This window comes from Vombatus ursinus, unplaced genomic scaffold, assembly GCF_900497805.2.
Source record: "Vombatus ursinus unplaced genomic scaffold, bare-nosed wombat genome assembly UNPS02014786.1, whole genome shotgun sequence".
Classification (NCBI taxonomy): Eukaryota; Metazoa; Chordata; class Mammalia; order Diprotodontia; family Vombatidae; genus Vombatus; species Vombatus ursinus.
This window is the reverse complement of record NW_020954564.1, coordinates 25,884,330-25,900,569: the sequence shown is the minus strand read 5'-3', so window position 1 is coordinate 25,900,569 and position 16,240 is coordinate 25,884,330.

Sequence of the window (16,240 nt, the reverse complement as noted above, 5' to 3'; positions counted from 1 at the left end):
GCTAGAGCCAGAGGCCCTGGGTTCAAATCCCACATCTGATGCTTACTGCCTAGGTGACCTTAACCTCTCTGGGCCTCAGTTTCCTCATCTGCAAAATGAGAGGGTTGGACTAGTTGGCCTCTCTAAGTCCTATGACTTAGAGGGTATGTGAAGAAGTCTCTAAACTGTTCTTACCCTTTGACCCAGAGATCTCACTGCTAAACATATAACTCAAGGAGATCAAAGACAGAAAGAAAGAAACCAAATCTACCTATGGATTCATAGCTGCTTGTTTTGTGTTAGCATTAAAAACCAGAACCAAAGTGGGTGCCCACTGATTTGGGGAATAGCTTGGCAAATTATGGTTCATGAATGAAGTGAATGCTATTGTACTATGAAAAGAGACAGGTTTCGGAAAGATTTACATGAACCAATGCTGAGCAAAATGAGCAGAACCAGGAGAACATTGTACACAGTAACAGCAACATGGTTTGAGCCAGCTTTGATAGACTTAGTTCTTCTCAGCAACAAAAGACTCATGATGGAATATGCTATCCACACCCAGAGTATAAACTATGGAGTCTGAATGCAGACTGAAACATATTATTTTCTCTCTCTCTTTTTTTTCTTTCTCATGGTTTTTCCCTTTTATTTTGATTCTTCTTCCACAACATGACTAATGTGGAAATACCTTTAATACAACTGTACATGTATAGCATATATCAGATTGTTTGCCATCTTGGGGAGGGGGGAAGAGAGGGAAAGAGGGAGGAAAAAAATTTGAAACTCAAAATCGTATAAAAGTGAATGTTGAAAACTATCTTTACATGTAATAGGAAAAAATAAAATACTACTAAGTGGGGGCGGATAGGCAAGAAAGATTTGGAAAAATAGGGAGACTTATATGATTCAATGCAGAGTGAAATAAGTAGACCCAGAAGGACAACATACACAATGACTAGAATCTATAAATGAAGCTGAAATCTGCATAATTATTTTGACTGACCTTGGACCGCAAGAAGAGATAAAAAAAATGCCTATGAATTCAGAATATTGCATATGCTGTCAGAAATAATTATTGTGTTGACTGAATTCACTTAACTGTTTTTCTTTTTGACAATAGAAGATTCACTGGTTGCAGGACGGGAAGAGGAAAGAAGTATATCCAGAAAATGGCTGTGATGTAAAAACAAAAACATCAATAATTTTTAAGGCTAAACAACCTGGGTGATTGAGAGAATGGTGGTACCATTGATAGAGACAGCAAGATAAAATGAAAAGTCGGATTAGGGGAGGGTTGATGAATTTACACATTGAATGAAGCCTTCCCTACTGTTCCTTCCCTGTACAAGTACAATATCAAATAGAACTGTCACCATCTCCTTCATCTCTCTCTTCTTTGCTTTGAGAACACTTTGCACTTTTCTTAAAAGATTTTGGATTACTACTAATTCTGTTTGTTGTTGTTCAGTTATCTTCAGTTGTGTCTAACTCTTGCTAACCCCACTGGAGGCTTTCCTAGCAAAGATACTGAAGTGGTTCCTTATTTCCTTCTCCAGCTCATTTTACAGATGAGGAAACTGAGGCAAACAGGATGAAGTGACTTGCTCAGGATCACACAACTAGTAAGTGTCTGAGGCCACATTTGAACTCATTAAGATGAGTCTTCCTGACTCTAGGCCCAGTGCTCTATCGACTGTACCACCTAGAATCTAATATTCCTACTAGACTCCACGAAGTCAGGTGCTGTACTTTATTCACATTTGGACCCCACAGCACCAGACACAGGGTCTTGCATACAGCAGAACTCAATACCATTCTATTCCCTTCCATCCAACAAACATTCATAAGTCGTGTACGATTTGTGAAACATAGTGAGGAGAACTCAGTATACAAAAACAAAGATAAAATTAGTCCTTGCCCTAATGAAGTTTATATGGGGGGTTGGGAGAGGAGGAAATATAACATGCAAGTAGAGAAGTTTTTAAAAAGAAGAAAGGAAGGGGTGATATCTGGAGAATAAAATTAAGGGGTGAGGGAGGATTATATGGAGAGAAGGAGAAAGGGAAAAGTAGAACGGGGTAAATTATCTCACATGAAACAGACAAGGAAAGACTTTTACAGTGGAGGGGAAGTGGGGGAAGGTGAGAGGGAATGAGTGAATCTTATTCTCATTGGATTTGGCTTAAGGAGGGAATACCATACACACTCAATTGTATGTATGTATGCAAGTCTATCTTACTCTACAGGAAAATAGGGGGGTGGGGACAAGAGAGCAGGAGCATGATAGAGGGGAGGGCAGATTGGGGGAGGGAGTAATCAGAAACAAACACTTCTAAGGAGGGACAGGGTCAAAAGAGAGAATAGAATAAATGGAGGGCAAGATAGGATTAAGGGAAATATGCTTAGTTTTTCACAACATCACTACTATGGAAGTGTTTTGCATGACTACGCATGTATAACCTGTATTGAGTCACTTGCCCTCTCAATGAGGGTGGGTGGGGAGGGAGGAAAGGAGAAAATTGGAACCCAAAGTTTTAAAAACAAAAGTTAAAAAAAATTGTTTTCATATACAACTGGGAAATAAAATATACAGGAAATGGGGTATAGAAGTCTATCCTGCCCTACAGGAAAATAGAAGGGGAAGGGGATAAGAGAAGGTGGGGAGAGATAGAAGAAGGAGTATTCAGAATGCATGCCATCTTGGGGTGGGGGGAGGGATGAGATGGAGAGAAAATTTGGAACTCAAAATCTTGTGGAAGTGAATGTTGAAAACTAAAAATAAATAAATTAATTTTTAAAAAAATCCTTGGAAGACTTACGTGAATTGATGCAAAGTGAAATGAACAGAACCAGGAGAACGTTATACACAGTAATAGCAACATTGTAACAATGATCAACTTCAAAAGACTTAGCTATTCTGATCAAGACAATGATCCAAGACAACTCCAAAAGACCCACAATGAAAAATGCTATCTATTTCCAGAGAAAGAACTGTTGAACACTGAATGCAGATGGAAGCATACTTTTTTTAAACTTTCTTTTTTGTTTAACCTGTTTTATTTTGTAATATGGCCAATATGGAAATATGTTGTGTGTAACTTCACATACGTAATTGATATCAAATTGCTTGCTTTCTCAAGGAGGGGTTGGGGCAGGTGGGAAGGAGAGAATTTGAACTCAAAATTTTCAAAAAGCAATGTTAATTTTTTTTATGTAACTGGGAAATATTTAACAAAATAAATAAATAAACTTTTAAAATCTTAAAAATAAATAAAAAGAAGAAAGGAGAGAAAAACAAACACCAGGGGCAAAAAGGAAAAGCTTCACTGACCCCTAGCTCTGCAGCTGAGCCTAGAAGGAAGATTAGTATTCAGAGAGGGAGAGGTAGGAGGAAGTGCAAAGAGAGAACAAGGGATGTGAGTATAAGGGTGCTGGCTAGAGATGCAACATCAAGTTTGGAGAATGATTATTAAGTCCAATTGGATTGGACTCTGGTCATTCTCTTTGGCCATCCCCCATACCTGGAGGACTCTCCCTCTTCTGCTCAGACTTCTGGTCTCCTTGGCTCCATTTAAGTCCCACCTAAAATCCTACCTTCTACGGGAAGCTTTCCTCAACTCAGCTTCATTCCAGTGCTTTCCCTCTGTTAATTATTTCCTATTTATCCTGTATAGGAGACAGCTAGGGTCTCTAGGTGGCCCAGTGGATAGAGCTCTAAGTCTGGAGTCAGGAAGACCTGTGGTCAAATCTAGTCTCAGACACTTACTAGTTGTGTGACCTTGGGCAAGTCACTTAATTCTGTTTGCCTTAATCCATTGGAGAAGGAAATAGGAAACCACTGCAGTATCTTTGCCAAGAAAGCCCCAAGGACATTATGGTCCACAAGGTCACAAAGAGTCAGACACAAGTGAACAACAGTTTATCCCCTCCATAGCCTGCTTTATATCTATTTGTTTGCATGTTATCTCTCCCATGGATTGTGGAAGCCTTGAAGGCAGAGACTGTCTTTTGCCCCTTTTTGTACCCCCAATACCTAGCCTAGCGCTTAGCACATAGTAGGTACTTAATAAATGTTTATTGAATTGGAAAGTTGAGTGCCTTAGGGCAGAGATATCAAACATGTCTGAAAAACTGATTAAAATATAATTGGGAAATATTTAACAAAATACATAAAAATACAGTAGAACAGAATGTTAATATGTGGTTTTCTAAGTCAATAATGCCACCACAGGGATTCTTATGTAAGGTGTAGTGGCCCTGTTTCTATTTAGTTTGACATTACTGCCTTAGGGGAAGGAGTTTAAAATAAAACAGGAAAGGTTGACTGGAGCCAGACTATAAAAGGCCTTAAATGCTAGGCTGAGAGGTCTAATTCTGAAAGTAAGGGTTTTTGAGCAAGGAAGTAACACAGTCAGATTTCTGTCTTAGGAAGATGATTTTTTTCAGCTGTGTGGAGGAAGAATTGAAAAGGGGAGAGACTAGAAGCTAGAAGACACATTAAGAGGCTGGTAAAATAGACCAGAGATGAGGTGATGAGGGCCTGAACTGGGGTAGTGGCTTTGTAAGTGGAGATAAGGAAGTACAAAATGTTGTGGGAATGAAGGAGACAGAAGAGGAAGGGAGGATGCCAAGGTTAAAAACCTTCGGAGTTGGGAAGATGGTGGTGTCCTTAACCTAAACTGGGATGTTCAAAGAAGGGTCAGCTAAGAGGAAAAATGAGTTTAGATATGGGATCATAGAGGTAGAGCTGAAAGGGACCTTAGAGACTATCTAATCCAACTTCTTCATTTTACAGGAGGAAACTGAGGCCCAAAGAGGTTAAATGATTTGTTCAAGGTCACACAGGCAATAAGTGTCAGAGGTGGGATTTGAACCCAGGTCCTCCTCCCTTATGCTCCAGACCTGGTCTTCTTTTCGCTGTAGCACTAAGTTACAGTTGGCAATGCAGAACTGGAACCCAGGAGAAATATTTGGGCTAGATATATAGATTTTGGAGTCTTTTGTAAGAATTGAATTATTATCTGAAACGATCAATTGAACCCATGGGAGCAGATGAGATCCAGAATTATTTTGTCGATTGTCTAGATTCACAAAAAAGTTAATAATGCAGATTAATTTTAAGAGCTCCATATGCATACTTGAACAGAAATTCCCTTTGTAATGTCCCCAACAAGTAGTAGGTTATCCCATCATCTCCAAATAGCAAACTATTGATTCCTTGCAGACTCTTCATGGAATTCTTATGCTTCTTTGTAAAATAACAGTTTAAAGACAGTTATTACAGGAAAGATGTTTCCTCTCTCCTTCTTCTCTTTGTCTTCTTTGTAGGTATTCTCATGGGCCCTCAAAGATCAAAGATTAAACACACACACTCCCCTTGAATCCACAGGGAGATGCGCATCAAAGAATGCCAGTCACAACTGTAACTTGAAACTTCCAGACCAAATTACCCTTTTCCACAACACTCCATTTGGCTCCTAAACATTCGGTAATAGCATCTATTATCTCTGTGGGAGACCTTAGAGAAACAGACACTACCCATAGAGGTCTGAAGTAGGGTCAACCCATTGTCTTCTCAAAGCAGCCCATTCCATTTAGAGACAGCTATTGTTGTTGTTCAGTTGTGTCCAATTCTGTGACCCCATTTGGTTTCCCTGGCAAAGATACTGGAGTGGTTTGTCATTTCCTTCTCCAGCTCATTTTACAGATAAGGAAACTGAGGCAAACATAGTTAAATGACTTGCCTAGGATCACACAGCTAGTAAGTGTCTGAAGCCAGATTTGAACTCATGAAGATGAGTCTTCCTGACTTCAGACCCTGATCTTTACTTACTGTGCCACCTAGTGGACCCCACAAATTTTAGGAAGTTCTTTGTACATCATTCCACTCTATAACTTTCACCCAGTGTTCCCAGTTCTTCCGTTTGGAGCCAAGAGAACCCCTATTCCACTGACAGTAATGTTTCCCAATAAATTATCTTTTCTCCAAGTCAAATATTGCCAGGTCCTTCCTTTACCATCCTGGTCTTCCCCTTCTGGATCTGCTCCAACTTGTCAATGTCCCCCTAAAATGTAGTGTCCAGAATTGAAAACAATAGCTGTGCACTCATCAAAACAGGGTGCAGAAAAACTATTACCTACTATGTTCTAGACACACATATACTCTAATCCTTAGGATCATAAGTATAGTGTTGGAAGGTGCCTCAGACGCCAGCCACTCCAACCTCTTCATCTTAGTGATGAAGACACTGTGGCCCAGAGAGGTTAAGATGTTTGACCACCATCACACAGGTAGGAAAGTGGGGATTGGAACTCTGGTCTTTTGCCTCTGGAGCCAGTGCTCTTCGTATTGTAACTCACTGACAAAGGATCAGTGACTTCTTCGATATGCAAATTCCCTCTATACATATAAAATGTATCCTATCCATGTCCACTTCTGTGGGCATTTAATACCTGTGAGAAATGTATTGACATTTTTTATCCCACAAGATACTTCCCCAAACACCAAGACAAATCCCTTTGCAAATCAGATTTTGAAAAAAAAAATTGAAAAGATTGACAAAAAGGGGGATGTGTCCTTTAACTTTGACAGAATTGTACTAATGTTGATAAATGTATTCAACTAGTGTTATTTTTTGTCTTTATATGACTATATTTCGATTACTGTGAACATTATGTGGATAGGGTCCTGGGCCTGGAGTCAGGAAGACTCATCTTCATGAGTTCAAATTTGGCTTCAGACACTTACTAGCTGTGTGACCCTAGGTAAGTCACTTAACCCTGATTGCCTCAGTTTCCTCATCTGTAAAGGAGAAGGAAATAGCAAACCACTCCAGTTTCATTGCCAAGAAAACCCCAAATGGGGTCACGAAGAGTCAAACACAACTGCAAAAATGACTGACTAACAATAGCAATAATCATTATGTATTATAGATTGTTCTTTTTGGAGCTCCTTTTCTCACATGGCAATTGCTTCATACCAACCTTTCTATGTTTCTCCAAATTCTTCATTTTCCTCATTCCTTACAGTGCAGTAATATTCCATTACATTCCTATACCAACATTCCAATTATTGAATGCATATTTTATTTCTGGCTTTTTACTATAACAATTAATGCTACTATAAATATTTTTTAAATATGACTCTTTTCCTGCTGTCAAAAACCTTCCTGGGATATTAAGTTCTAATTTCAGAATCTCTGAGTTGAAGGATATGAACAATTTACTAATTTTTCTTGTATAATTCCAAATTGTTTTGTGCAATAGTAAAAAACCGGTTTACAGCTTTCCCAGCAGTTTATCAACATGGAGGCTATCCCACTTGATTCTGAGTTTTTCTATCTCTTTTTCTGCCTTTGACTTGCTGAGTATGAAAGTGGTATTTCAGGGTTACTTCAGTTTGTATTTCTCAGATTATAGTGATTTTTATCATTTTTCCAAGTGGTTATTAAGAGTTTGTACTTCTTTTGAAAATTGTTCATGTACTTTGACCATGTGTGTATTGGGATTGACTTTTAATCTCTTAAATTATAATAAATTCACTGTAGACATTGGATGTCAGGCTTCTATCAGAAATATTTAATGCAAAGATTTTTCCATTCCTTCTTTTCTTCTAATTCAAGTTGAATTGATTTTATTTGCTTAAAAGCTTTTAAATTTTATGTAATCAAAATTGCCAATTTGTCTTTAATAATATCATCTGTCCTGTGTCTATAATGTTTCCCTTTTCCATTATTGTAAAAGATATGACATTCCCTTTAATTTTTTTAAAGAGCTGATCTTTTAGATTTTGATAATTTCAAAACTTAGAATTTATTGTTGAATAAGGTTTAAGATGTTGATTTAAATTGATGTTTCAACAGATTGCACTCCAGTATTCTCTTTATAGTTCTTATCAAATAAAGAATCTTTCCCCCAATATTTCACGTACTTGGGTTTATCAAAAACTGATTGCTATGTGCACTTATTTCTAAGTTTTGTTTATCTCCTTTTCTATTTTTTTTTACCCTGTACCATATAACTTTGATATGATTGCTTTACGGTATAGTTTAAATATGAAGGTACCAAAATCTCCCTTGTTCTAACTTTTAAAAATTTGTATTCCTTGACAATTTCGGCCTTGTAGTTCTCCAAATAATTTTTGCTATTATTTTATCTAATTCATAAAGTATTCCTTTGATCCTTGATTTGTACAGCACTAAATTTGAAGGGTGATTTAAAGAGTATCTTCTTATTTACTTTACAGGTATAGCCTAGGCATTTAAATTGGGTATCTCTCCAATTATATAGGTCTTCATCTATTTCTATAAATGAATAAATAAATAAATGAGTGATTAAATGAATGAATAAAACAGATGAATAGATAGAGAGGTAGATAGAGATAGATAGGATAGATAGATGAATAAAGAAACAAGCAAATAAAATATACCCAGACGCCTATCTTGGTAAATTAATTCCTAGATGTTAAGCATGCTATTGTTATCTTAAATGGAATTTATCTTACTACCTCTTCTTCTTGAGTTTTGTTAGTAATATAACGAAAGGCTGATGATTTTTGTGGTTTTCTTTGATATTCTACTACTTTACTGAAACTATTGTCTCAATTAATTTTGTTGTTGATTCTCCTGGGTTCTCCAAACAAATCATCATCTCATCTGTAGACAGAGATAATTCTGTGTACTTGTGACCTATGCTTAGCCCTTCAATTTATTTTTCTTGCCTTATTGTTATGGTTAGAATTTCTAGCACTGGGTCTAAGAACTGTGAATACAATAGGCATCCTTGTTATGCTTCTGTTAATTTTGGGAATGCTTCCATCATCTCTCCATTACAAATACAGTTAGTTAGCTTTTAGTTTTAGACACTTTTGATTACATTTAAGAAAAGTCCTTTTGTTCTTATGTTTTTTAATCTCATTAGTGTTGTTGACATAAAATGAATAGAGTATTTTTTTGAAGATTTTTCCCTGTCTATTGTAAATTCATGTGTTTTTTATTATTCATTTTGTTATTTGTTATTCCTATAGTTTTTGAAATGTTAAAATATCCTCGTATTCCTGGCATAAATCTAAATTGGTAATAGTGAATAATTCTTGAATACACTGTTAAAACCTCTTTGATAAAGTTTGATTTAACATTTTTGTGTTAATATTTATATTGACCTCTCATATTCAGGTTTTCCTATGTTTCTTCTTGAAATGTATTTGTCACATAGAAGGAGTTTGATTATGGTACCTTCTTTCTCTATTTTTGCAAATGGTTTATGTAGCATAGGAGTTATTTGTTCCTGATTTTTTTTAGCATTCCCTTGTAAATCCCATTGGGTTTTTTTCTTTGGGAGTTAGTTCATTTGTGTCTTACCAGATTTCTATTTTGGGGTCAGATTATTTATATGTTCTATTTCTTGTTTTATTCATCTGGTTATCTTTGGTAAAATAGAAAATATCTGTTTCACTTAAATTGGCAATGTTGTTGGTAGTGAAACTGGTACAATAGTTTCTGATAATTTTGTTTATTTCTTCTCCTTTCATTTTGAATTCTCTGCCTCTCATTTGTGATTTTGGTGATTTGTTATTCCTTTCTGTTAAAAAAAATCAAATGGTTTATCTCTTTTTAAAAAGTTCTTAGTTTCATTATTTAGTTAAATGGTCTTTTTGTTTATTTTTTGTTTGTTTTTCAAACATCTTATTTGTACTTGTTGATTTTATATACTTTTAGTTATACATTAAATTTATTGGTTTTCTGTTATCCTCTTTCAATAATATAATGGTTCAGAGAGTATCTTATAATGACTACTTTAGTTATATCCCACAAATTTTGGTATACTCTTATGTTCCTTAATAGAATTATTTGTATTTCTTGTTCTTTCTTCTTCTTCCCTTCTTTACCTCTCAGAATGCCTCCTTATTATCCTCCATACTTTACTCCAGTCTTGGATGAAGATGTGATCCTTCTCTTTGCCAAGGCTAACCCCTTATATGTGCTCTTTATCCATCCTTTCACATTTTCTCCAGCAGATTCCCCAAACTCTTGTTAACCTTCCCTCTCTCTCTAATCTTCTATCTCTATTTACCAATTTTTCCCTACGGCCTAAAAACATGCCTGAATCTCATCCTTTAAAAACCATCAAAAACCCCATAATTCTTCAAACCATCATCCTAGATCTTCTCTCCTTTTCACAGCCAAAGTCCTTGAAAAAGCTGTTTACACTCATGGTGGCTACTTCCTTACCTTTTCAATCTTTTGCAAATTAGCTCTAATCTCATCACTCTACTGAAACCTCTCTCCCCTCAAATTATCAGTGACCCCTTAATTGTCAATCTCTCTGTAGTATTTGACACTGTTGACCACCCTCTCCTGCTAGATACTCTCTCCTCCATGGGTTTTCATGAAATAGTTCTCTTCTTCCCTCCTCTTCATTTCATATCACTCAACTATGTTCCTCTACTATCTCACTTTCATTTCAGTCTCGGATGAAAATAGCCTTTCTCCTTGCAAAGACAAACACTTCAACATTCACCCTTGATCCCATTCACTCCCATAGATTTCTTCCGCTATCAACCCCTCTCTTTCTATTATTTTCAATTTCTCCCTATCTACTGATTTTTCCTACACACACATACACACACATACACACACACACACACACACACACACACACACTCATGTCTCCCTCATCATTAAAAAAACCCTCACTTGATTCTTCCATCCCCACTAGCTATCATCCTATTACTCTCCTTCCCTTCATAAAGGTCCTTGAGAAAACTGCCAACACTACGTACCTCCAGTGCCTAGAATATAGGAAGCACTTTATAAATGTTTATTGATTAGTTCAACAAACAGTATTCATCTGTGATATCCCAATCACCCAAAATACTATGCCCCTCATGCTCATCCCCTCTAAGAGTCTCACTCTAAAGGGGCAATTCTCTTCTCTCTCTTCTTCTGAATGTAAGCACTTGGATCCTGGGATTACTAGATCATCACATCACTTTTGAACTATTCCAGTTTATTTACCTTTCTTAACTCTTTGCATTTCAGAGACTCTGCTTAATTTTGGTTTTCTCAAAAGGAATGTTTGTCAATCATCAATTCAGTTAAAAGTTCTCCATAGGATTACACCTAAGGGTTCAGGATGTTGTTTGTCCTTCCTTTTTGAAGAGGACCAATGACATCACAGGGTGATGTCTTGACTTGTGTGTGAATTGGATTTAAGTGAGGCAGAATAGCACAAAGTCATCAACCCCTTCTCTCTTCCAGAGTCCTCCAAATCCAGTGGCAAGACAAAAGTTGAGGCAAGATGACTGGTGATGGCCCAGGATGCAGTGGATGACCTTGGCATCTTTGATGTCTGCCCAAGCTCTATGCACTCCATAGCTCCTGCTTCAGCCGCCCTCAAGGTCATTGGAACAAATTGTTCTCATTCACCCATTCCACCTGGGGAAGGCTTCTTGTGCTTGCAGTAGACAGCCCCCTAACTCACCAATGGGTTTCAAGCCCATTGATGACCCTCAATCTGGTTTAGCCCAGCTGTTGAGACAGTTTTCTGGGGTGTACTGCTGCAGGTGCTACAGCTTCTTGGAGCCTCAGTTGAGAGTTGATTGCCAGATAGATACCAAAAGTGGGTGAGTAGCCCTAAAAAGGACTCAGCAAGCCTTCACACTAGAGGTGCTAGTCCTTCTCAAACACCCCATCTATGCCAGGGTTCATAATAAAGTATTATTGGATGGAAATAATTTTCCTTTGCTTTTCATTATATCATAAAGCAATCTTCCTTTTCCTTTCTCAGCATTAATAAAAAAGTCTTGAATGTTGATTGGAATTCTTTCATATGTGACTTTTCTCTTCCCTCATAATATTTCTACTTTAAAATAGGAACTTTGTGCATGCCGTCTTGGGGAGGGAGGAGGGAAGGGACGGGGAGAAAACTGAAAACTCAAAAGCTTGTGGAAGTGAATGTTGAAAACTAAAAATAAATTAATTTAAAAAATAAAATAAAATAGGAATTTTGGAACCTGGTGACTCACGTTTCTGAGCAAGTTAAATCTGAGATTATTCTGGTGGTAAATTATGATTTCTATTGATCTGTACTTTACCCTCTAGTTGCATTATTTCTAGGCAATTTTATTTCATCATTTTCTGAAATAATACTATTCAGGGTTTTTCCGTTTGTTTGTTTCATCCTGTTTTTCTTGGAAGCCAATGTTTGTTAGATTATCTCTCCCAGTTGTATTTTCCAGATCAACTATAAAAAATATAGATATGTGTATGTATAGATATGTATACATATATACATATATATATTAGTGTTCTGATTTCATTATTTCACTTTACTTAATATTTCTTATTGTATCACAATATTTTTTTCATTTTGATCTCCTATTCTATTTTTCAAGATATCCAATATTTTGTTAAAGTTTTTCAGTTTTGTTTCTAAGCCTATTATTATGAATGCTCTTTTCTCCCTAGTCTTTCATGATACTACTTTGTCATAGTTATTGTCCTATTTGTTGAACTGTTCACTCTCGATCTCTTTTACGGGATCAATTTCTACATGTCCTACCCCCATGCAAAGGCATGCACTAAGGCTCTGTCTCAGGTCCTCTCCTCTATCTATACTCTCTACCATAGTGAACTGATCAGCTCCTATAGATTCAACTATCATGTCTATACATAGGTTACCCAAATCCATGTATCCATGTCCTCATCTCCCTCCCCAGTTCCAGTTGCACATCCCCAACCACCCACCGGACATCTCCTACAGGTCCCATAGGCATCTCAATCTCACTGTCTTTGCCTCTAAAGTCATCTCTTCCTAAATTCCCTATTTCTGTTCAGAAATTGTTCCTCTACTTGTTCAGACTCATAACCTAGGAGTTATCCTGGATCAGGGGTGGGGAACCTATGGCCTCAAGGCCACATGTAGCCCTCTAGGTCCTCAAGTGACCATGGATCCTCGAAGATTTGTTCTGTGATGTTAAAGGGCTTCGTCTGAGGACCTAGAGGGCCACATGTGGCCTCAAGTCTGCAGATTCCCCACCCCTGTCCTAGATCTTTCACTCTCACTCACTCTGACCCATATCCAATCAATTGCCAACTATCGTCAATTCTTCCTCCTCCTCGATATCTCCCTCATCCATGTCTTTCTCTATCCTCGCACCGCAACCACACCAATCTAAGCCTTCATTATTTCTCCAATTGGTCCCCCTGCTTACACTCTTTCCATTCTGCCATCCTTCCTCCATACTGATGCCAAATCAATTTCCCTAAAGCCCAGGTCTAAACATGCTACTCCTCATTCAAAAAACTTCAGTGTTTCCTGATTGCCTTTAGGATGAAATGCAATCTCTTCCAGCTTCCTTTTCTAGGTTCACTATGTGTTACCCTCTTTCACGTCGTTTATGCTGTAACTAAACTGGCCTGCCCACTCTTCTCTATACATGATAGTTCTTCTCCTATTACCATGCCTCTGCACTGGCTGTACCCTATCCCTGGAATTCTCTTCATCACCTCTACCTCTTGGAAACCCTCAGTTCCTCCAAGAACAGCTTAAGTACCATTTTTTTTTAAAGGAGGCATTTCCTGGTTCCTGTTGGTTCCTCTTCCCCAAGCAATGTGTAATTATCTTGTACTTATATTTTATTTCATTCATGCAAATGTGTCAGTCCCCCCCCCCCCCCAGGAGACTATAAGTTCTTTGACGGCAAGGAGTGACTTTCGTATTTGTATCTCCAGGGCCTAATACCATCACAGGTGCTTAAAAAGTACTTGTTGATTAGTCAGACTATGCCTAGTTTTCTTCAGTTTTTCTATCATGATTTCTAAGATCAAGTGGTTACTTTCCTCTAAAGTTTCCATCATTTATATTCAAGCAACCAGTTCTTCCCTATTGTTCAGAAAAAGGCACAGAATCAATTTCCCTTCTTGTTTTTTGAAGAATGAAATTATCATTAAAGCAAGCCAAGAATACATCAGCTCTTGCATTTTTGGCACACAGCAAGCCCCAATAGATGTCTAGATAGCTGAAGCCCCCTATTACTATTATATCATCCCTCTGTGCCAGGTTTGTGATCTGTTTGCTGAATTTCTAATCTATTTCCTCCTTCCGTCCAGGTGTTCTATAGTAGACTGTCCCAAAAACATTGCTTCTGTTTCTTCCTTCCTTGATCTGCATCCAAATGCTCTCAACCATGCCTCATCTCTCCAGTTCCTGGGTTTATTCACCTGAGTATATCTTCTTAATATGTAATGCTCCTCTGACCCCCATTATGGAAGCAGTTCTTTTTGTATAAGAGGCATATACTCTTTCCCAGCCACATTCCACACATGAATCCCAGCCCACTAATTATCTGCCATGCAGATTCCTGCAAATCTGCTTCCCTGTGTCCGTCACAGTCCTCTTTTTCATCTTATTGATTATTTCTATAGAGATATCTGAAATCAGAGGTTTTATTGCTGGGGTTCTAAACATACATATATATTGTGATGTGTACATATAGATATACATACACATATATGTGAGAGGCAGTATGGTGTAGTAGATAGAGAGCTGGTCTTAGAATCAGGAAGACCCAAATTCAAATCCACCTCTGACACATACTGGCTGTGTGAGCCTATGCTAGGTAATTTTATGGCTATAAAGTATAGAGAAGAAGGTACACACACATGTGTATACATATACACATATATGTATATTGTGTATTATAAACATATATCTGTGTATATGGAGTATAAATATATATTACATGTGTGTATACACATATATGCACATGTGTTTTGTGATATGTACATGTATAATGTATAATGTGTTACTGTGTGTGTATATAAACATGCTACTACATGTATACATGTTGCGATATTAAATATTAAAATAGTATATTATATATATTTACCATTCCTCTTTAGTTGCAACCCATTGTGGGCCCAGAGCCTATATTGTTGTATATTAAAACTATGGTCCAGAAATCTAAATTCTCTTCTTAACCCTCTGTTCTCTTCTCAGATCTGCCTTTCTCTTGTGAATCCCCTACCTTCAGTCAACAGCAATGATCAAAATACCATCTGGGCTCCTAAGAGCTTCAATTTCTTGACCTTCTGGGGGAAAAAAGCCTTTATAATATTCATAAGACTCTTCATAAGAATAGGGGCTGAACCTGTGATTTCATTACTATCGGCCACTGCCTTTTCTACAGCTTTATAATCTTAGAGAGTTACAAAGGGGCAAATATGACAGTATTTGTTAGAGATGGGACCTGAACCCAGATCCTCCTGGTTCCAAGGTCTATTCTGTATCCACGATGATATGCTATCCATCTTCCCTCATTTCGTATCTTTCCTAATCCATAGCAATGATCCCTATTGTTCCCATGTGAATCACTAGTACTTGTCATGGGATGCTCTTGGACACATTCTGGACACATGCCCCAGAAAGACAGAAGACCACTCTATTGTTAATGTCACTTGGACAAGTAGCTGCCTCAGTCCTCCATGGCGGGGAGTCACCAGCCATCATTAATCATCTCTTCTCCCTCTGAAGCTCACTGGATGACCTCTCTCCTGTGGAGAGCAGCTGGGGATCCATGTCATCATTTCATGGAGCAAAAGAAGCTCCTTCCTCGGAGGATCCAGGTTCCCCTCTGCAGGAAGAGCCTCATAGCGATGACCTCACCCCAGGTGGTTAGTGCTCCTCCTTTCCTTCCTCCTCTGTGACACATTCATTTACCCTCAAACACCCTAGTGCAGGTCAGAATTCCCCCCTGCCTCTTCAGATCCATTAATCTTTGTTTTTAACTCCAAGCCCTTTTCCCATTCCTTCAAGAAACACTTCATTCTTCCTAATAACCTAGAGAATAGAGAAATATTCCTCCAGCCCCTTTATCTACTCTTCCAAATCAGCCAACACTGTGCATTAATAGCAGTTACTTGACACTCACAAAAACACAAACATATGTACTCTGAATAGGTCACTACAAAAATTCCTCACACTTCACACGTGTTGGAAGTAAGATCCTCTGCCCTCCATTATTCTTACTTATAGTTCCTGGTTTTGCCTCTTAGAAAGACAGATAAAAGTGGAGTCAGAAGAAAGCTGGATCCAATGATCTGTAAAATGGGGTAGTAATAACTATACTTATTACCCTCCTAGGGTTGTTGTATGGCTAAAGAAGATAGTGCAAGTAAAGGACTTTGACCTTTCTTAAAATTAGTCCTATGATTATTTTATTGGTTATGGAGAACTGCTGATAGGGAAACTCCCTCTG